Consider the following 21039-nt stretch of genomic DNA (forward strand, 5'->3'; position numbering starts at 1 on the left):
TTTCCCCATATTTTGACATAGCTTTCATATTTACAATGTGATGTTTCTCAACTGGGAGGTGATTTTTTACACCCACAGGGGATATTTGGCCATGCCTGGGGACATTTCTGGTTGTCACCACTAAGGGATAGTGCTACCTGCATGTAGCGGATAGAGGCCTTCAGAAGTTATTAAACCTCCTGCAGTGCCCAGGAGGAATTCTCTGGCACCAAATGTCAGTGGTGCTGAGGTTGAGAAGCCCCATTATACTGCAGACCGGTGGTTGTGTAGTTCTTTGAGTGGATGTTCATCTTTCTTAAGTGCCACTGCCCTTTGCTGGACGTTAGCTGTCCCCCCCATGTCTCAGTGTTTCAAGGGGCGTCTTCAGGCCTTGAGCATTGCCTTGCTCCGGGCTTGTACTGGGTCATTCAAGGGGAGGCTGCCAGCTGCTACCTGGCTTCGCAAATCATCGCCAGACCAAGTGGGAGCACCTTTCTACAAATAGCAGTAGTTGTGGGTCATTTCGGTTCTTGCAGTTTAGATGGGTGGACTCCCAGGGAGCAGGAATGCACAAAACTGGGAGGAGAGGCAGAACCTCGAGACCAGGAAGCTTGGGGATCTGGAAGGTGAAGTGGACTCACGACAGTGCTGGAAGCATTCTCAGAGGTCAATCTGCGTGGCCTCCCGAGTGCCTGACTATGTCCGACTGGAGTGGGAGCCTCCGCACTTCCCACCCACCTTCTGGGCTGACTGTCTTTCTTTAGTGCTTTCTGCTGTCTTGTACGCTCTTCATTTTACTAAGTTTATCTTGTTTATATCTGTCTCCCACTCCACGGGGGCAGCGATTGGGGTCTGTTTTCTACCCTGCTGTTTCGCAGCATCCAGAACAGTTTTTGGCTCATTGTAGACCCTTTGTGCCTACTTGCTGAACGAATGAGTGGATAATTCACAAACATAGGAGGGGTTTTTTTGGCTGTCAGAAGAGCTTCCCCCACTCCTTTTGTTCTCAGATCAGGTTTCTCTTTTCACTCTCTTCATTTCACTTTGGGTTTCTCACCAATGTGTGGGGAAGGTGTCCTTGGAAGGGGTGACAATTCAGAGAGAGAGAGAGAGAGAGAGAAGCAGGGAGCCCCAGGGGACAGCGTCCTGGCCTCTGTGGGGACCAGGTGTGAGGCAGCCAGAAGGAGGGGTGGACAAGAAATGCCGCAAGTCGGTGGCAGGGCGCCCTCCTTCCTCGGTTGTGATTATCGTGGGAACAGGGCCCCGTGCCAGGGGAGCTGTGCTGGGCTGCCTTGTCAGGTTGTCCCAGCTGCCCGCGAGGCCCTCCTGATTGCTGCATCCCGAGATGGAAGCCCCCTTGGCCAGTGGCCTCAGTGCCAGCCTGGGGGCTCCTCCCTGGGCCTCACTATGGGCTGCATTCCAGGACAGCTCGATCCATGCATCTGTGGCCTCCGAGCTGGGGTGAGCCTCCTCCTCTGAAGGTTCATGTCACATTTGAGCTAATGTTCTTGCACGTATGTATATTCTCAGCTCTTTAAAAAGAAAAACGGGCGACAACCTTCATGCACCTATAGCCATATCTTTATTAAAACCCTACCAGCCCAGCTAAATATGGGTGGTGAGAGTTGGGGTGGGAAGAGGCCATCTGGAACCATCCAGGTGAGTGGGGACGGCCCCACCACGGCATCTGTGGCCCGGCAGCTGGCAGCTTTGGAGGCCAGCGTCAGGTTTCACATCGCTCATGGGCAGGTGAGCAGCAGCCCCGGCCCCCTGGGCGTCTCTGCAGCCGCGGCTGTGAGGCTGCAGTCAGCTGCTCCTGCCCGCCTTGGCTCGCCAGCTCCGGGCTTGAGAAACGAGTGACAGGGGCAATAATCTCCACTTGGCACGGCAAACCCTGCCGCTCTCTGAAAGGCACAGCTGGGCCAGGCTCAGCAACTTTATTCATTAGGCAGTTAATCTCCAGGCTGTCAGCGGAGGCCACAAGGGCAGGCCCAGGCAGGGAAGCTGTGCTTTCAACGATTCAATCCAGTCCCACAAATATTACTGAGCCCGTGCTCTGCACGAGGGACTCCCTGTGAGTGGCTGCCCAGGAAGGCGACGAGAAAGGGACAGTCTCTGCCTCAAGGAACTTACATCCTAACTTCTCTGAGAGCCGCACGAGAGCAGAAGCCAAGGACAGCTCGGGGGCCGCGTTGGAAAAGAGAAGAGCCAGCTGGAGTCAGGACAAGTGCCATGGAGGAGTGCTGGAGTCTGGAAAGGATTTTTTCTGCCTTCCGTCTCTCCTCCCTTTCCTCCTTCCTTCCTTGCAGTAGACAGAATAATAATTGCACACCCCCATCCCCACTCCATTCCCCCAAAGGTCCAGGTCTTGTCCCTAGGTCCTGTGATTATCATTACCTTCTATGACAAAAGAAACTTGGCAGGTGCAGTTAAGTAGATTCTCCAGGTGAGCCTTAAAAGCAATCATGAGAGTCTTTGTGAGAGGGAGGCTGGAGGGTCGGAGGTGGACACAGATCGGAAGAGACCGCATGCCGGCTTTGAGGGTGGAGGAAGGGGCTGTCAACCGAGGGATGCAGGCAGCCTCCAGAAGCTGGAGAAGGCAAGCAAGGGGTTCTTTCCCTTAGAGCTCCTGGAAGTGACATAGTCCTGCTGACCCATTTTGGACTTCTGATCTCTGGAACTTTAAAGTAATACATCTCTAGTGTTTTTTTTGTTTTTTTTTTTAAAGGTTTCATTTATTTATTTGACAGAGAGACAGAGATCACAAGTAGGCAGAGAGGCAGAAAGAGAGAGAGGGGGGGAGGCAGGCTCCCTGCCAAGCAGAGCGCCTGATGCGGGGTCGATCCCAGGACCCTGAGATCATGACCTGAGCCGAAGGCAGCGGCGTAACCCACTGAGCCACCCAGGCGCCCCAATACATCTCTAGTGTTTTAGCCATAAATATGTGGTTGTTTGTGAGAGGAGCAGTGTAAGCCAAATCTACCCCATCTCTCCTTCCCTTGACGCTCTCTCCCTCAGTCTCCACTTCCTTCCCCTTCTTCCCCCCACTCACAGGCCTTGTGGCCTTGTACTCTGCCTTCTCCTCCCGCCTCCTCTCCTTTCTTTTCCTTCTTTCCTCCCTCCCTCCCTTCTCCCCTCCCTTCCGTCTTTTCTTTCTTCCCTCTTCTCCCTCCCTCTAGGTGGAAAGATCCTCAAGGCAGCTAGAAATATGGATGTGGGGCTCTGGTCAGAGGTCAGAGATGCAGAGACAGAGGGGGAGTTTTCTGCAGAGCGGTGACGCAAGGAGCCAGGCTGGAGAAGAGAACCGAGGGCAGGACCTTGGGGAGCTCTCAGATTTAGGGGGTGAGGGAGAGAGACCAGTGAAAAGTGACCAAGAAGGATAGTTAGAGAGGTGGTGGGACACTCAGGGTGGTGAAGTAGCAGGAAAACCATGGTCCTTTGAAGAGGAGGGTGGTCAGTACAGTCAGTGCAGCATGGAGGTCAGGGGTCTGAGGAGAGGAGAGGCCTGCCCTGTGGGGTTAAGGAGGTCGCTCCTGCCTTGCCTAGTGAGGAAGGAGATAAGGGGCCAATAAGGGGTGAGTGGAGAAGCAGTGGACAGGTCAGGGCCTCTTTCGATGCACTTGGAGGGCAAAGGAGGAATATAAGAATAGGACCTGAGAGAGAAGCAGGTGACCCAGCCTGATTGCCGGTATGAGTGGGAGTCGCTGGGAGAGCTGGGAGGTGGTGGGGGGAGGAAAGGGGTAGCCTTTTTGAGAAAGGGCACTTCCTGCCTGGGAGAGGCATGGAGAAAAGGAAGGAAAAGAGAGTTTTTTTTTTTTTTTTTTTTTTTTTTCCTGCAGAAGACAATCAAATGGGTTCTCGGTAAAGCAGGAAACAAGGCCACATTCAAGGAGAAATTGTGTTGGGCGTGGGTCTGGGGATAGGAAGGAGGCAAGACATCTGCATCAGCCACTTCAGGGATTTTAAGAAGGAATAACAAACACAGGCCCCCTGCTTGAATTTTGATGGGCTCTAGTAAGGACTTGCTTTTCCTGTTGTGTTCAGCAGCAGGGGAGCAGAACAGGGAAAGGACAGAGTTCCAGGACTGGGCGGAGGGCGCCAAAAGGACAAGGCAGGGGCCGAGTGGGGGCAGGGAGCAGTTACACTGTCAGGATGTCTGAGTGTGGCTTCCAGGCTGGGCTGAGGTCAGAATGAGGAAGACACCAGGAAAAACCATGTAAGTTGAGGACCACAGCTCCTGAGAGGTCACAGAGCAGTTCTCTCTGACTTTGGGCCAATCTCCCTCCCTGTTCCCCTCCCCCACCGGGTTGACTAAGCGCCTCCAGCTACACCCGTGCCATTTCCTTCCACCTGATTGGTTTGCAATGAAAAAACAATGCCCAACAGAAAATGTCCTGTGTGCCCCTTTTTTTCCCCAAGGGCCTCACTGTCCCTGTTCCCTGATGGCATCTGAGATCTCTGAGCATTAGTTTCAGCCCATCTTCATCTGCGTGTCCTCAACCATTTTTGCATCTGGAGGATTTTGAGCATGCGGCTTCCCTCTGTAGGCTCACCCTTCGGTGTCTGTGGGTGGTTCTTCCATCCTTTTCTCTCTTCATTATTTGACAACTCTAAGTGTGCTCCCATGGACCTTGGAAGCTATTCCACACACCTGGGGTTGCCAGTGTGGGAAGGCCGCGTGATGCAACACCATGGTCTGAAGGAAGATGGCCTCTGTCTGTTGCCGACAGCCACTGGGCCTGTGGTTCCTCCTTGGGTATCTGGTCGTGGGCATTGGGGAGTCCATGAGCAGCCTACAGATGCCTGCCCCTAAGACACCAGTCTGGTTAGCTGACCAGTATGGGTCCACAAAACATATGGATTTCTATTTTCCCCACGGAGGACACGGAGTCGCTGACTTCACGTAATGAAAGCTGTTCCTAGTTACATCATCTGGAATTACACATGCCTGAGAGCGGTAAGAGCCGGTGGGGCCGACGGCCCAGGGCCTCTCACCACCCCTGTGGTCTTGGGTCCCGTAGCTCTTTCCCTTTCTGATTTTTATTTTTAATAGTTTTTCCGCTTAGATTCTTAAATTCCTTCTGAGCAGGGTCTAAGCTGTAAGCATCGAAACCAGGGTCATATTTGTGGAAGCTTTTACTCAGCATTCCCCTTCTGGGAGGAAGCGGGAGTAGGAAGGTCTGCTTAGTGGCCCAACAGTCTTTGTTCCCAGGATTGAGGGCTCTGCCTGCATATGGGCTTCTCTTTCCGCCTCTCCCACAGGCTGGCCCTGCCCCAGTCCTGCTGTCCACTTGACTGCCTCCGTGCGAAGTGCAGACACTGGAGGGACTGGAAGCAGAGCCCCGGTTTAAAAATGTGCCTCACTCTCAGAGTACAGATGTTGCAGATCGAGCCTTGTTTTTAATTTTGCCCACTCCCTCCTTCCATATTGATTCCGTGCATTTCACCCAGGGGTTGACTTGATTTGGAGGTGGATTATGCAATTATCTCACATATCATCTGGGCAGCACAATAAAGGCCAGAGTGTGGTTTATGTATAAAATCTGCGTTATCCAGATGATGCCGTCCGTGTCGGCCTAACCTTGGAGAAGACAGGGTCCGGGGAAGCACGCGGAGATCCCCGGCCCTAGCGCACTGTGCTCGGAGAGCCTGCCCTGCAGAGGCCTGGAGAAGCGACCGTGTGTTGCAGAGCAAGGGCTTGTCTCTCCTCCAGTCTCAGCCGGATCCCTGTGTCACTCTGGATTATTTCCCGAATACCTGCACGGGAGACGGCGTCGTCAGTAGCAAGGATTCCCAGCGTGCTCTGTTGTGGCGTGAAACACAAACACCATTTCCTTTCGGCTCTGGCTTTTACAGGGCCTGCCTGAATACATTTGTGTCGTCTTCGAACCTGGCACTTTAAAATAAATGAAAAGTTCCCCGAATGACAAACACCGCGCACATAGTGGGAGGGCCATTTGCGGGGAAATGGTGGCAAGGAGAATCAGTACTTTATGAATATTCACTGAAGTGTAAACCTGCACATTGCTTATACGCTTTTCTGCATCCTAATTTGCCCATGAATGCAAATGAGTCCCATTTAAAATAGAGACGGGGAGAGCAGGCTCCTCACAGAACACCTAATTGAAAGATGTTTGTACATCATGTCTGATATTTAGTAAACAGAGAGACAAATCCAATCGTTTTCCAAATGAGACCTCAGAAACAATAAAAAATAATGATCACAAAAACCTGGAGAGTAGGAATGTGCAGAACTAACTGCTTTCCTAAAAAGGGGGACATAATTACTCTGTCTCAGAGTGCAATTAGTGTCCTAATTATACGAAGGTGTATTTTGCTTATCTCTTCAAGCAAGCCCTCTGTCAAGATTTAGCGGTCTCGAGGAGCCGCACGCCAGGGGCTGGGTCCCAGGCCGGGGTAGGCGGTGGACGGTCCTGTGGGTCGAGGGGCCCAAGGAGCGGTATTTTGGGAAGTCCCTTCATCTTTCTTTTAGACTGACAGATGGTTTCAGTCTGGGCTGGACTGCCTGCTGCTGCTTTCAATGCAAAAGTGTTACCTTTTTGGATTCATGAAAGCCACTCAATCAAAGATAAAAAGGCAGGCCAGTGTGGGGAATCAATAAAATCTCTACTTTCAGCTGGAGTGTCTAATAGTAATTCTTCTCGTGTCACCGCCTGGTTAAACAGTCATACTCCTGCTAAAAGCCCTATAAGACATAATAGATTCATGTGGCTTTCCTCCATTGTGTTGCATTTGGCCTGAAAAAGGGGAAAGGGGCTCCTGTTTTCCCAAAACAAACCAGACACTGTAGCATTGTGTATCCAAATGTATTCACCCATCCCGGGTCTTCTCATTAGAGCGGAGGGGGCTTCCTTCGCACACCTCTTGCCGCCGAGCAGTTTCCAGGCATCTGATACATTCATTGCAGAGCCTCTTTCTGAGCTGTTGCAGTACCAATTCGAAGTCACTCTGCTTACATTTCAGTGTGTTCTTTGGTGGTGTTTGTTCTAGGAAAAAATCATAAAAACAAGTGCTTTTTATTTTAAACCGAGCCAGCTGTACACATTGAGATCTGTTGCTGAGAAGCCAACAGCAAATGTCACATATCTCAGAGCTGAACCAGGGAGGGCCAAATGGCTTGGTCATGGCAGAGAGTCTCAGGCAGGGCCTTCGGTCAGGGCTTCTTAGGAAACAAGTTTAGGGTGAGCTGGTGGGCAGGGTTTTCCTGAAGGTCCTTGCGTGGCGGTGGGGTCCAGATATATGCGCCATGCTCTCCCCCCCCCCCCACACTCACAGGCCCTGCAGGGGTCCCAAAGCCATGGCCTACGTGATGTGAGTCATTGAGGTGTGAGAGCCTCTTCTTTGCCGTCTTTCCTCCTCCAAACTTAGAAAAAAAAAATCCAGTATTTGTGCCTGAGTCAAGTAGCATTAAACGGAACTGGCTGGGTCACCACCCACATATGGACGACCAGGGATTTTGAGTGACTGAGAGCCACAGAGCGTGTTATTTTGCCATCTGGGGTGAGAGAGAAGTGATGGGACAAGGGCCACTTTGTCGGCCATCCCAAGCAGGCCCTTTGATCGGGAGTGGCTTTGGGGAAGGCTTCTGCTGTCCCCTCCTCTCCCACGTCCGAACCAAGGCCACTTCCCACCCTTCCCTTCTCTCAGAAGGGCTGCCTGCTGCTGTCGGGCTAAACCTGATCCTTTTCCGGTGCATCAAGGCTGACTGCAGAAGAGAGGACCATCCAGAGCACCTTCCCCCTCGTGGCCCCTCACGCATCTCCCCAGAAAACTTCAGCAGATGTAGACAAGACTTTAATAGCCACGTAAAGAGACATGCATGACAGTCTCATTAGGGGAGCCATAATGGCCCATTAGAGGATCTCAGAGAGGACAATATATCAACGTCTAGTTGTCACGGCCGCCTAACGATGGCACTTTGCCCCTGCCCATAATCGTCCTTTCATCGCCCATTTGACCAGGCTCCCAGGAATACTCTGCCCTCCTTGCATCGGTCTCCCTTTAAGGCCCTGGACAATCGACAATTGACAATCGTCGCCACAGTTCTTTGCGGGCGGGTCACTCAGAGCCTTAAGTGACAATCATAGAAAAGCAGTTAGCCGCCCACCCCTCCCCCGGGCTTGCCCTGCTCTGGCGCATTCAGGCCCTTTCTTCTCTCTCCCCAGTGGCCCTTCACCCGCAGCCCAACATCTGCAGGAGGTCAAGGCGCCGGGAGCCCCCAGATCTCAGCCATCTGCCAAGGAAAAAAGCAAGTCAGTGCCGGAGGAGGGAGGAGAAGGACCGAAATGATATTCTGAAGACCTTCTTTAAAGTTATTTATCGTGGGCGAGGGCAGGAGAATCGTTATTAATGGTAGCAGCCCATTGTCTCCTGATGGGCCTCAGAGGGCAGCGGACATAATTAAAGTCGAAGCCCAGTTCATTCCTCCCCTTGGAGGCTTAAATAGCCCGGAGTCATTTCCCATTCCTCCCTTCCCATGAGTGCCCGTCCTCCCTAGCTGCTGAAAAATTCAACATTCCTATAAACTACAGTACTTTGTAAAGGTCATGCGCCAGTTAATCTGAACCCGGGGTCTGGAGCCCTGCTCGCTTGAGCTGCCGCAATGGTGACGCGGGGGCTGCCTGCGGAGAACCGGAGGGGCACGAGGCAGGCGCGCAGAGCTCTTTAAATATTGCCAAGCATTTCCTGGATCAGCATGATATTTAAAGATTTTTGTTCCACCTGCCTGCGAAATATAGAGTCCAGCCGAGAGGCAAGAAAATGAATATGGATTTCTTGCCCTTTCAGTGTATTCACTCCAGAAAATAGCCATTTCTTCTTCGTCGTCTTCTTTTTTTTTTTTTCCTTTGGCCGAGCTGGGGACTGCAGGCTTCAGGCAGCCATGATTACAATCATGCATCATGAATGAAATGTGCCATTTGGAGAAAATCAGCCACTCATTCCATTTCAAACCCCCCCACAAATCAATAGCACTAGCGGAGTTTTCGGACTGAGCTGGATGTTGTGCTTGAACTAAAATACTTTCTCAATGCGCTTCTGATACTCAGAGCAGTGGCCAGGGGCGGACTCTGTGTCTGGGGCTCCAGCAAGAGGATTATCAGCCTCTAGAAGCTGGGACTAGTTCTGTCCGCGACAGCCTCGGAGTGAGACTCGGTGCCGGTGGGTGAACATGGGGTAGGATTCCAGGATGTGCTTCCTCCCTTGGGCTCTGCCTGAACTAGCATTTTATTAATCTTCTTGCTCAAAAAAAACAAAAACAAAAACAACAAACAAACAAACAACAACAACAAAAAAATGTCTGGGGCAGTTCCTGTGTGCAGGAAGTCGTTTGAAGCTCTGGGAATACAAGGGCAAGCAGGGTAGGCAAAGACAGTGCCCTCATGTGGCTTCGAGTTTAGTGTGAGAGGAAGAACAATCCTTGGACAATTACAGTGTGATAAACCTTAAGACATTGGGAACATTTTTCATCTCTCGGGTTTCCTGTTTTTGTTTTTTTTTTTTAATGGGTAAAATGAGGAGGTTTAGAAAGGTAAACCCTCAAGATAGCCTCCCCTTCCAGGATTCTTATCAATCTGTAGGGCAATTAGACAGTCAGACTTTCAAACTTACCTTGTTTCCAGAGCTAGGCAAGGCTCTTACTCCCTTTGTCCTCAAGGTCACCACAACCTATTTGCAGATAGGAAGACTCATGCAGATGAAATGTTAACTCACAGTTGAGGTGCCAGATAAATGTTAGGGCGTTTGAGAAGTTTCGGCAGTTCTGAGTTCCTTGGGAGTTCAGAGGAGGGAGAGAGGGCTCGGTGCATTAGCTGTGCCAGTTATACTTCTCTCTGTCCCTTTTTAACCACTCCCCTGACTCCCATTACTTACACAGAGAGAAGACTCCTAAATTCCTGTCTCCAGCCCAGATCCTTCCCCAGTCTCTGGCTCTTGCCTTGGCTAATGCCTAGACAATTTTCCATCTCCCACTTAAGTGCCATTTGCTCCAAGAGGCTTATTCATCTCCTAGAGTCACATTAGGTTTCCTTTCACATGTTCCTGTGGCACCCTGGTCTTCATCAAAGCACTTGTTACAGTGTTTTTGTAACTCTTCAGTCAACTGTCTCTTCCACCAGTCTGCAGGATCCTCAAGGGCCGGGACCATGCCCGACCAACTCACTGTTGCTTCCCAGGGCCGCTCTAGTGCTTTCGCTTTTTTCAGTGTTTGCTAAGTAATTGGTTCTCTCGATGAATGGCTATCTACTTCTTCTAGAGAATAAACTTGCCTTTCTTGAAGGCATACATCCAGACCATTTCACCCTATTTGGGTGGTCCTTCTCAGAGTAAGATGGAATTAAGGGGCTCAGTACCAATAAATTCCCAACAGAGTGTGGTATGTTAGGCAGAGCTCCTTAAAAATTAGAGCTTAAGACAGAGTTTGAGTGCTAATGTGGTGTCCCATATGTGGGAAGTGTTATCCTAGGACAGTGAAGGAAAAGAGGAAAGAGGCGGAAGCAATGGGAAGCAGCTCAAGGTGATACGTCACTGTGATGGCCTCTGATTCGTGATAGCGTGTGCGTGTACACACACACAATGACAACAAGCAAAATAATTATAGCCAGTTGCTCAGCAGGAGCTCCTGGCCAGCCACGCAAGATGTTTTTGGCCAAACCAGACAGAAAAACCATGCCTCAGAACTGTTCTTGGGAATAAAAAGGGAAGGGGATGTATCCTCCATTTTTCTACTTCCATTGGTCGAAGTTAAGCCCCAGGGGGGAGAGAACTTCCCTGTATTTATGTTTTTTTATGTCTGACCCTCTTGAAAGCCACTGAGGAAGTCAGAGTTGATGCCCTGTGATATGGCATGTATCCAAGCCACATATATGTGGGACAGGGTAAATACTGGAGGCTTGAGAGTGCTGTTCACCAAAAGGCCCACTGGAAAGGTTGGACCTTGACTGGAATCTGGAACTTGGCTTTCAGAGGGTTTCACGCCATTGTGCTGAGACCTTTATGTACAGATTTATGTTGATCACCTGTTTTCCTTCCACAAGTCTGGAGTTTTGGTATGTGCTGGCAGATGTTACCTCCATGGTCAGCGCCCAGTAAAAATCACAGGGCCCTGAGGCTCTCATGAACTTCCCCCGTAGGCAACATTTCAGACATGTTTCCACAACCCATTGCTAGAGGAATTGAGTGAATCCTTGGGATCCCACGGGGAGATGTCTCTTGGCATCTTGTGCCTGGTCTCCCCTGAATTTCTCTCCACATACCCTTTCTCTTTGCTGTAATAAATCACAGCCATGAGTACAACTGTATGCCGGAGTCCTAGACAGTTACCCAGCTTGGGGTGGTGGGCGTCTTGGATACCCTTGACACGGTGTATGTAGCTGATGGCATCATGTGAAGGAACCTATCAGGCTTTGGGTAATTGGTCGGCATAGGTGGAGGTGGAGTTGAAGCAAGAGGATGAGGATCTGGGGGACAGGGGAGGCTGAGGAGGTACAAAGGGACAGAGATGTGTCTGATACAGGTAGCAAAAGAGCCCAGATGGACCTTGGCAGCCACCAGCTGTGCAAACTACTCCCTGGATTAATGTTTCTTTGTGCTTTAGTTCCATCAGAGAAAATGGGTGGCAATTATATCTACTTTGCAGGATTGTAAGGATTGGCATTGTGTATGACCTCTTCCTGTTGACTTTTGAGGAAAGATATCTTAAAAAAAAATTATTTATTTATTTGGCAGAGAGAGACACAGTGAGAGAGGGAACACAAGCAGAAGGAGTGGAGAGGGAGAAGCAGGCTTCCTGCAGAGCAGGGAGCCTAATGTGGGGCTCGATCCCAGAACTCTGGGATATGACCTGAGCTGAAGACAGATGCTTAATGACTGAGCCACCCAGGCACTCCTGAGGAAAGATATCTTGACCCCTTAATTTTAGGCATAGTATTTGGCTGGATTACATGGATCGTGGCGGGGATGGAGCTAGAGGGAGTGAAGACACAGTAGTGCGTGAAGATTGCCAGTGTGTGTGGGGAGGAAGTCACCATTTCTACTTCACCAGTGTTGAGTGAAATGTTACAGAGAAGATAGTACCTGGTTCTAGATGTTGTGGTAGGTTTTGCTGGATATAGAAGTATTTCCAAGAGAGTTCTCTCAGAGTCCAGGCAATTATTAGACTGCCAGATACAACTTTCCAGATGGTGGTCATCTTGGGCTTGACGTGGGATCCGTTGAAGACCACACAGGTCATTCTTAGGTCCCCATTTCCTCTGTCAGTGAGTATTAAAATTATTCAGCTACCAGCAACAGACTTTAACTAACTCAAGCAAAAATGCATTCTTGGAAGGTTTCAGTGTAGCTTGCAAAGAGTAGTAGCTGAACCAGCAGGCCTCAGGCAGGGCAGAGACGCCCGTGCATTTCTGGGTACCTCAGCAGTTGGACTAACACTCCAGAATGTGATCGTTGGATGGCAGCTGCCGCCTCTTGGCTCCCCTGTTTGTCAAAGATTCAGATTTCCTACAGAGGGGCTGTGATCGCCTTCCTTTGGAACACTTAAACACCCCGGTATGCGGGAGGAGGATTCCTGTAACTGGCAACCAAATAGAAAGACCTTAGGAGAGAGAGTTCCCCAAACGAAGGAGGATGCCATTACCAGAGGCAGGTCAGACACTGACTCAGACTTGCTTTTCTGGCGTGGCCTCTGCCCAATGGAACTCAGGTCACCAGCTCACAATTCTGGGACATCTGAAGCTTGGTGCTACCGGGGGTCCCGGGGGCTTTGTCAGATTCAGTCACTCTTGAGGGTTTTTGCTGCATCTTGGTTTCTTCATGCTTTCCAGGCATGCCCAGAAAACATTTGGGGACGGTCCCCTGTAAATGTCTTTGCCACCTTAGTTTATACCTTCGTAGAGCCTCAGTGGTTTGTCATCCTGAGCGCTTTCACATTTCACGCCTCTCCAAGCCTTGAAGATGCTCTCCGGTTGGCTCAGTGTTTTTTCCTCTGCTACAAATGCCTGCTCACCTTACAAGCTCCACTGCCACTTTTCTCTATACCCTGAACTCAGACAGCTTTGGCAGCGTCTCATGTAGAATTTAGATCCCTAAGCTTCCAGTTGGAGTCATTTCAAGAACGTAGCTACTGATTAGGGCTTTGGAGTCCAACAAACCCTGGGTTTCAGTTCTGAATTCACAGCAATTGATAACCTTGAGAATTTTACTTACAGTCTTGGAGACTTGGTTGTCTTTTCTTGAAAGGGAATATTAATAGAACTTTTCACACAGGTTCTTGGGAAAATTAAATAAGATAATGCATGTAAAGTGGTTTGCACAATGCCCGGCACACAGTACATGCTCAATAAATGGTAGCTGTTACTGTATTGTGTTCCTGTCCCGGGAAGATGATGTAAATGAGATAAAGGCTAGAGAGCTTGAAAATCCTCAGGAGCAAGTAGAGCAACCATAATGTGCAAAGACTTGGAAAGCCCTCGGGAAGGTTCACTATTGAAGAGCCTGCTACTGTAAAAGTTGTAAACAAATTTTAAAATACTAATTAGGCAGGCGCATAACTTGCTCTTCTAAATAGTGAAATATATGCAGTTGTTCATGGTTCAAAATAATAAGTTCTAAATTAGTCACTCAGAGCATTATTAATAACGAAATGCAGCCTGCAAAGTAGCTAAAGTTGTATTTTTGACCCTCATGAATTTAGTAATATCGAAATCAGCCTTTTCTGAGATTATCACGGATCACTAAGAAGGTTGGATTTGGAATTGGAACACCTGTGTTTGGGTCCAGGGACTATTGATTGTTAGCTATGTGATCATGGGGGGAAGGACACAGCCCAGAACTGGGGGGTTTCAACTGGGGACAAAGAGGCTGCAGAAGATGTCATGTCCAGTCTCAGGAAACCAGTAGACTAGTTGACTATACACAGCACAGAAGCCAATGCATCCTTCTGAGCTGTTCTGTATTTAAACCCGGGGAGATGCCACATAGGAGAAAGATCAGAATTGACTCAAGAGAAGTCATCTTGAGGGAGGTCTTGGATTGTGTCCTGTGGTTCAGTTTAGGGGTGGGGAGGACCGTTTGCACGATTGTATCAGAATGAGTAAAACAGATGAGGAGACAGAAATGCATGTGGTGGTAGGCAATTGGTAAGCAGTGCGTGGACCCGTCTGTATCAGTGCGGGATGATCCCAGCGCTGTCCTAGGTGCTGTGGTCAGACCAGAAGGAAGAGGCTTGATTTCCATCTGGGAGGAAGAAATCCACAAAACACCAGGAGAGGGAGAAGAAATACTTGTAAAATACCCAAAGAAGAGAGGGCATGAGTAAGTGCTCCATGCTTTTGAACGGACTGCAGGTTTTAGCCATCTCATAAAGTCTGGCTGACATTTTTCTATAGAGGAAGACTGTGTCTTTAAATCCACAGCACAAGAAAACATTTCAGTTTGCCAAGTTTCTGCTAAGCCATCCTGAAAAAAAATATTCAACAGCTTTCACCAGCCAGAGGCTCCAATATCCAATCTCTGTCTCAAATGATAAATGACATTTGTCAGTTGACAAAGCAAATAGCCTCAGCCATTTGAGGACATGGTCCTGTTGTGCATAGCACTTCTGTCGAACCAGCCAAGAGCACCTTGAGGTGAGAAAAAGCCTCTTTGTGCGTGAGCCCTCTGGAGAGAAGGCCCAGAAACAAGCCGCCTTTGTGTCGCTCGGAGGGCAGTTCCTCATTAGGAGCTGAAACCTTGGGAGAAAATATCTGCTTGGGTGAGAGGGGATTGCTCATGTCTGGGGCCAGATTAGCTGGGGATGGCCTGGAACCTTACTTTGCTGGTGGTCATGCACTTTGCCTATGTTTCCGCCGAGATCCGCACTCTCTCCCCCAATATTCTCTAACTCCAGTTGTCTTAGCGCATATGTCAGTGCGATTAGCTAGAGACAAAGGGAAGGAGCGCAGCTCACATTGGTACCAGTAGCATAGTTGGCAGGGCGCACGGAGAGGAAGGGGAAGTCATTTTGGCATTTGGAGGAGAGGGACACATTTCCTTTGTGCAGTTTCCGCTCTTGAATTGCAGGGTGTTAAATAGCTGTGGCCCCACTCACTGAGTAATGTGAGTGCCCGCAGTCATCGTGACTTAAAATCCTCCACACCTTCCCGGCCTCCACCTGCAAGGGCTTGTGGGGGGCCCAGAAGCACGTGGGATGGATGGATGGCTGCATGGGCTCTTGTCCTCTCTTGGGTCCCAGCCTGCTCTGCGGTCCTGGAGGAGCCTGGGGCAGGGCAGAATCTCTGTCCTTCTCAAGACTGGCCCCTGAGGTAGGGGGGAGGTTTGTGGACTATAGATTTGGTGTGTCCCTTATTCTGCTTCCTAAGCTAGATGTTTACTCCAGGCTGAGTCCCCCTGGAGAAATCTGTCCGCTTTCCAGAATGGGGACAAGGGCAGGGTGCTGGGCTCAGGGGAGCTGGGAAAGGGAGGCAAAGACAGCTAGTTAGTTATGGGACATCACAGTTTTCTCTTGACTGCAAACGGGTCCTCAGGGGAAGGACTTTCCTATGTGGTCCAGTTCAAGTTGAGAGCCAGGGACAGAGAGAACCCTAAGGTCTGTGTTCCAGTGTTTTCTAACGTAGGAGCCATTGACCAATTGCATTAGAATGACCCGGAATGCTTGTGAGGAACATGCCGATTCATGGCCCCAGAGACCTACTATGTCAGATTCTCTGGATTTGGGACTGGGAATCTGAATTTTCAAAAAACCACCCTCTGTGATTCTTCATCAGCTAAAGTTTGAGAGAGCTAAGGATCTTCCAGTGCTCAAATTCCCTCTGTAAGAACCCTGATTAGTAACTGTCCATTCTCTGAACATCTCTACTAGAGGCAGTTCTTATTCTCTCTGGAGGCAGCCCATTGTCTTCCTGGATAACTCGATGCTCTGCAACCTTTCCCCAGTGGATAAAGTATGGTCTCATTGATGTGGAGAAACTCCAAACCCAAACTGTATGTGTGTGTGTGTGTGGGGGGGGGGTGTATAAGTGCATTTTGCACTGGGCTTGAAAGGGTATACACTAAAAGCACATGTGGCTCCTTGTGGAAAGAGAGAGTAAAATCTGGGTATATGGGAAATTAAGAGGGTTACCTGTGTCCTCTGTATGTCCGCACTGCTTAAAGTTTTCTTCAACAATATACGTGTGTTCGTTGTATAATTTAAGAGTAAAAGACAGAGCAACACCAACACTCATGTTCTTAATACTAAGCCAAACATGTTTCGCTCTATATTTCCCCTGTAGTCCTAGGGACATCACAAAGGGTTGCATAGAATGACTAGTCTTTTCTCCACCTGCCAAAATTTTTGAATGATGTTAGGTATCTGCTTTCCAGGTACTGGCTCTCTAGGCCAAATGGTTCTGGCTCCTTGACCTTCACACTGTTATCTGGTGCTTGACCCTTCTGGAAATTGCCCCTCCTTACCTGCCTGGTGATGCTGTTCAGCTCGACTGTATTCTGTGAAATTTACATTCTGTGCTCCATACGGAAAGCAGTATTCTGGGTATGCTGTGACCAGAACAGTAGGACAGTCATTTCTGACTTACTAGTCCCATCCTTCCATTAACACTGCTTAAGCCTTTTTGGCAGCCACATCACACTGATGACTTCTCTTGAGCAGACAGTCAACTAAAAACCCTAAAATCTTTGTCACACCAGCTGCTGCCAAGGCTCATCCCCAGAACCCTGTACTGCTTTCAGTTCTTCAGTTGGCTTTCTGGACCGAAGTAGAAAACTTTAAACTAATTCCTATTAAACTTCCTCTTGCTAGGCTTAGCTCATTGATCCAGGAGACTGAAACCTCTTTTTTTTTTCCTTTTCTTTTTTGGATCCTGATTTTGTTTTCAGACAAGACCTTTCTTTGCAAAGTTTAATATTATTCAACTGCAGAGGGGGAGGCCCCCACAAAACCGTCTTTATTTTGAACAGGCAGCTCTCCTCAAAAATCAGCCTGAGCTTGGCATTTTCTAATACCCTGAACCAATGCAGAACTTGCTGTCAGTTTGATTGGACAAGGCTCCATTTCAAGGTCTGCTACCTGCAGGCTTTGAAGGCAGGTCCCATGACATACGCCACCAGGCTGAAAGAGAGCTCTGCAGACAACAGTCCCCTTCCCAGACAGATGGGTGTCTCTCTTCATCTGCAAGATCCCCTGGGAAGACTCAACTAGGAGCATCTTCCTGAAATGGGATGACTGTGTATTGTGAACTGCTTTATTGCTCAGAGCATCTGGATGTGTTGTGATAAACAGCATGATAGATGGCTTTAATGCCTCTAGAATGGGTTGCCCAGAGAGAGAAGGAACAGAACAGAGAACATTTACTTTCCTGTTGTTTGGAACAGAGCAGCGTCACTCACAAAGACTCCACCTGAGTGGTTCTTCCTATTTATCCTTGTAGTAATTTCAGCACCATGGACCGGAGGGAGACGTAAAGAAGGAGAGATTTGCTGGAGTTAGTGAACTGGATTCATGGTATTCATTTATACCTGCAGCAAACATTCCTTGAGGATTGATGGGGGGGGGGGTCACTGTGCTAGGCACTAGGGATAAATGGTAAGAAAACTAGGTATGAGCCCTGCACTCCCAAAGCTTTCAGCTTAGCTGAAGAGGCATAGGTTAATAAGGTGGTCGCTTAAATACAAGTATAATCACAAGAGGGTAAATGTAACAAAGAGAACATGTAATGATGGGGAGTCTAGTTCTGTTCTGGAAGGTCAGGGAAGCCTTCTTGAAGCCATGACATTCCAGATGAAATTTTCAAGTTGAGTAGGAGGTAACTTGGCATTGAGGTGGAAGATATAGTAGGTATATACTAAGTATGTGCTAAGGCCCTGTGGCAGGTGGAGACACAGCATGGTCAAGGATAGGGAAGAAGGCCAGTGTGTCTGAATGAGGAGAACAAAGGGGAAAGCATGTTGCAGTATAAGGTTAGAAATATGGATATTGATTGTCTAATAATAATAATAATATTGATGTTTTTACCTAAAATTTAGTATGTTCCAAGCATCAGACTAAGTACTTCATATGTATCAATTCATTTACTCTTTCTGATAAACCTATGAGATAATGTGCTCTTCTTACATCTATTTCGTGGAAGAGGAAACTGAGATAGAGAAGTTAACTAACTTCTCAAATTGATAAGGTGCCGTGTTCTTCAGCATCCTGGAGTTCCTTATAGGAATTTTGCTCTTTATCTTAAGAACTGTGGGAAGAGACATGGTAAGATTTGTATTTTAATCAGGACAGAGACATGGTAAGATTTGTATTTTGAGAATGCTGTGGCTACTGGCTGCGAATGGCAGGAGAGAAGCCAAAGGGGCAGGGGACAGCCCACAGAAGCAGTCCCACTGGTCCAAGTGAGAGCTACCACGAGCTTGTACTGGCATGGTAGCTGTGGTAACAGCAGAAAGGACTCATAGGAGAGGTAAAATATTTTTGAAGTTAATCAAGAGTTCATAAGAAATTGGCCAAGGGTGAAGTGAGAGGGAAGACTACTCTCAGCTTTCTCTCAGACCCAGCCGGATGTATGGGGACAATGACAAGTACTGCCTTTGGCACCCTAAGTTTGATGGGCTTTTGAAAGAACCAAATAGGCAGTTGTATATGAACTTGTGCTCAGAGGGGAGGACTGGATGCTGATTGTTGGAAATCATTGGTGTGAATAGGTGGAGAATGAATTGGTGGCCTGGGGGGAATTGCTTTGGGGGAAAGTATGGAGTAAGAAAGCAAGAGGGCTGGGGCCTGACGTAGCCCTAATGAACTCCAATGCATAATGGCCAGATAGAGGAGGGAAGTCTATAAAGAAAGGTGACTGAGAAGAAAGTGACCAGGGCATGGAAACTGAGGGAGTGTGAGGGCAGTGTCCACGAGAGAATCTGCTGGTGGGAGACGTATGGCTACCAGAGCCATATGTGGCTGAGATGTCAAATGATATGAGAAACTGTCCTTGGGATTCAACAACATGGAGATGGTATTCATCTCCTGGGGCTGTCCTAACAGACCACAAACTGGGGGGTTTAAAACAACAGAAATGGATCATTTCACATTACTTGAGGCTCAGAGTCTGAAATCAAGGTATCAGCCGGGCCAGGTTCTCTCTGAAGATTCTAAGGGAGGATGCTTCCTTGTCTTTTCCTAGTGTCTGGTAGTGGCAACAGTTTCTGGCCTTCCTTGGCTTGTAGGTACATCACCCCAACCTCTGCCTCCATCTTCACGAGGGGCCTTCTCCCCTGTGGGCCTTCTTCTGATAAGGATAGTAGACACAGGGCCCCACCCAAATCCAGTATGGCCTCATCATAACTTGATTACATCTGCAAAGAACCCATTTGCAGATAAGGGCATAGTTACAGGTACTGGGAGTGAACACATCTTTTCGGGGGGGCAGGAACCAACCTGCGACAGAGGTCATCGATAATTTTTGAGAGCTACTTTTGTGGGAAGATGAGAGAAGACGACTGGAACGTGTCGAGAAGGAATTGACAGGTGGGAAATTAGAGCCAGCTCAAGAAAGGACAACTCTTTCAAGAAATTTGGCTTCCTGGGTCACTAGAGCACTAGAACAGGGCAAACAGGGCCAGAAAATCTTCCCCTGAGGGCGAACTCCACCATGACTGGTGTGGCCGTGGGTAGAACACTTAGCCCTGCAAGCCCTGCTTTCTCATTTGGGGAATGATCATGTCCACACAACTCACCTTTAGAGTGACTTTGAACTCTCTGGAGGCTTCGTGGAAAAAGGGCAGAGGAAGATTTCATAGATTCTAAAAGCAGTGAAAGACACAAGCAAACATGATGATGTGGTTTTCAGGAAGACTCCTACCACGCTTGGATATGTGTTGGTGGGCCAGTTTGAGGCAGGGGTCCTAGGCGGAACACCAGGATTATGGAGTCTCTGTCCCTGAGCCTCCAGATAGCACCAAGTCCCACCTGTTGAGCAGCCTAGCCTTCCGTGGCCCACCCAAGCACTTTGCCTGCTGTGTGGGCATGACTTTGTGGCACCGTGCTCCAATGTCCCTGCACATAGGAGGGTTTGTGTCAGTCTGGAGTCTTTCGTACTCAATCTTGGAACCTGTGATGCTGGCAGAGAAGGTGGAGCTTTGAGTCTTTGTTTCTTGGGTACCAGTCAGGGGCCGGCGGACTTTGCTTTGCTGAGGTCGCTGATCCTGTGGCTCTTGCTGGGGCAGGTCACTTGCAGGCAGGTCTTGAGACCTGTGGGTTGACGAGGGGGACACTGGGCCACAGGGGTGGGGGAAACCAGCCTGGGGACAAAAATGGGTCGTCAAGCAAGCCAAGGCAGGCTGGATGCGCCACCTGAGTTGTAACTGCAGATTCTCTGCAGCTTGGAGCTTGGAAATGGGGCAGCAGGCGGCAGGCAGCACCAGGGAGTTGGTGAGCCGACAGCTGGGGCAGGCTCTGTGAGGAAGGGCAGATTGTCCTCCCGAGAGGAGGAGCTGCTTGGCTGCAGGGCCTTCATTGCTAGCAATGATTAATGCACTCCTTGCTGGATTTGTCAGGTGTCAGGACGCAGGTGCTGAGCTGGGGCGGGAGGGTGGGGTGCACCAGGGCTCAGAGGCTACAGCAGGGGGCTGGGTAGCAGGGACTCTGGGCGCCCCCTCCACCCTGGGGGTCTGGCTGGGCTGGCGGGGAGGGGCACAGAGGGAGCAGGGTGTCTTAATAGAAAGAAAAACTCCCACCACAGCAGCCCTTTGTGTGCAGGAATCACTGGATCACCCAGGATCTCCTTCAAATGCACATTCAGTTAGAGTAGCTCAGATTCGGTACCCCTGGGGTTGGCCAAGAGATTCTGCATTTCTGAAAATTCCCAGGTGCTCCTGTCGCTGCTGTTCCACAGCCCACATGTTGGGGGAGCAAGATTTGCAAGAGGGGGAATTCATTGTCAGCATTCAGGAGAATCTCAGGGAATTTAATCCCAGGAACTGCAGCTGAGTTTCCAGAACCAGGAACGCACAAGCTGTCAGCACTGACGGCTTTTCTCTCCTGAGCCACATGGTCTCTTGTCT

The sequence above is a fragment of the Mustela nivalis genome, assembly GCF_964662115.1.
Source record: "Mustela nivalis genome assembly, chromosome: 15".
Lineage (NCBI taxonomy): Eukaryota > Metazoa > Chordata > Mammalia > Carnivora > Mustelidae > Mustela > Mustela nivalis.